This window comes from Penaeus chinensis, chromosome 12 (assembly GCF_019202785.1).
Source record: "Penaeus chinensis breed Huanghai No. 1 chromosome 12, ASM1920278v2, whole genome shotgun sequence".
Taxonomy (NCBI): Eukaryota; Metazoa; Arthropoda; class Malacostraca; order Decapoda; family Penaeidae; genus Penaeus; species Penaeus chinensis.
Window position 1 is genome coordinate 20,646,663 of NC_061830.1, and position 2,500 is coordinate 20,649,162.

Below are 2,500 nucleotides of genomic sequence, written 5' to 3' on the forward strand. Positions count from 1 at the left end.
TATTCTCGATCAGACTGTTATTGATATAATGTCTTCCTTTCCCTTCAATATAGATAAACCGTAATATCTCGTATATATCATAAATTAATTTTCTTTGTCAGCGTATCAACCTTTGATAAGAAAGGAGACAACAATAAATATAAGCATTAATTTCCAGAAACGTTACTGATATCGTTATGGATATGGAATTTACAATTTTTGTCGTTAATAATGCCAGTGCCACAGAAAACGCCATCATCATAATGCCTGTCACTGCCACTGACATCGCATTGATGAATCGTATTGTTATATTTCATCTGTTTGGCATTTCTCATGTTACCAGTTATCATTACCAGAAACGTCATGTTTAATTTTGAAATCATAAGTACTATTACATTGTCGCCTTGATAAGACATTACTCACACACAAAATTTATCCTGTTCACATGTTTGGAATTAATAACTACCGTCTTTGACAAAGGGTAATTTGTTATTAACCTATATAACATTTCTTATTGTTCCCTTGACTGATTCCTAGCATCCGTCAGCCCCCCCCCCCCCCCCTCTTTCTCTTCTACCACCCTTTGCAAGTTACTTACGATGACGGATGGCGAGGGGGGGGGGGGGCAGCCTTGGCTCGGAGCGCTACACTGGTTATTTTCTTTTTGATGATTGCCTGTCTATAGTCGAAGCGTGCAATTAAGAAACATTAGTCACCGGAGAAAGGTTTTTGCTCGTAAATAAAGAAGGGGAGAATCATTTGATGTATCGGTGGATGGCATCAAACGCCGGGCTGTGTATCATTGATAAGTAGCACTGGGAAGAAAGACAGAAAAAAATGCAGGGGCAGTGATTAAGTGTGCCATATTTTACGGGCGTATTATCATTGGCTCTGCGAATAGGGTTATTGCCATGAGAGTTACCTAATCATCTAAAACTATGAGTTGGATGCATTACTGGATTTAAGCGATTTATGAGTCTTTTTGGCGGTGACGTCACTGGGGATTTACGAGCTCGATTTGTCATTGGCTGTCTCGGCAGCTGCAAAAAAAGTCGGGAAACTCGAGTGTCGTTCGGAGTTTCATATACCATCAAAATAAGGATTAAAAGACCTTATCCAGCCATGGAAATCAATCCGGCTAAATATCCAGATTCTCCATGTTTGTGTCTTTTCTCATCGGAAACTGTCGTAGTGTGTTACAGTCTTTCGTAAAAGTACGCTTCCGAGCCGAACAAAAACAAGTGTGTCTTTTCCGAAACATCGGATTCGGACGCGGGAGGCCTTGCTATTCAAGAACGTAAGCCAACAAAATACGAGTAATTCGCGCCGGGAAGTCAAAAGCGTTACCGTCGGACATTTCGTGAGCCCAAAAACAAATATTCTCATATAACTTCGGACATTTCACTTGGTGCGCCCACCGAACTTTTGAGTTTTATGGGCAGAAGATCCATAATTAATGCCCTGCAGGAAGCATACGACAAACTGTTCCTTATAACAGCTCAGGGGCATTGAGTTTATGCCGTCTCCGGGGCCGCATCACGGGTCTCGTCGCATTGGTATTTGCATATTTATGGCGAGGGATGGGAGGGAAGACTATTGTATTTTCGAAATCGCTTCTGTCCATTTTCCTTTTCTTTTAATTCTGTGGCTTAAGATACGGTTAAACTCCGCGGTGTGAATAGGAGCTAGTTTTACCCATTAGTACCGCAAAAGTAAGCTTAGATAATTGATGTATAGTCTGGATATATATGTGTTTGAAATTCATATCACATTTTTGAAGAAAATGAAGAAAAAGTCACCTACTCTAATTTATACACCAACCCATATACAACGGAGAATATACTTAGCATTCTAACGATCTTTCCTTTTTTGTTAGTTAATGTAGTGTGTCAACTATGCTTCGCACAGTGTATCATTGCGATTGTCTTTTCTAAATCATTTACCCGCGGAAGCCTGGGAGTCGAATATTTTTTTTTTGTCTTTTTTGTTTTGTTTTTTGCTGTATAACAAAGAACGATACGATGGCGATAAATATGTTAATGACTGGTAAATATGTTAATTACTGTTAATCACTTATTGCGGAATGCTGCTCTGTTCTGTTGTCAATTCCCTGGACGTTTGGATAGCAAAAATAGAATTCCAATGTTGTTTTAGATTTTGAAAAGTCATATTTTTCGGTCCGGTCACAGGCGCAGCTCTAAAACCGGGACACATTCAGCACTGCCGCCTCATTGTTCCGTGATGAGGAACCTATGCATCCGAGAGGAACAAGGAGAAGAAGAAAAACGAATAAAAAGAAAGAGAAAAAAGAAAAACTAAACGAGTAAATTCAACTCTAAGCTCTGGATTAGTTTTCACGCGAACGGTTCTGACGTCAGCATTTTTTCCCTTTTTCGTATCTGCAGTAAGGGGCTAGAATGGTGCATAAAAAGCCAGTAATGTGATGAAAATAGGAGAATTAATTTGACAACGCTGCCATAGATGTGCAATCCTTTTTGTTTGTCATTCTTGCTAGTTCTAA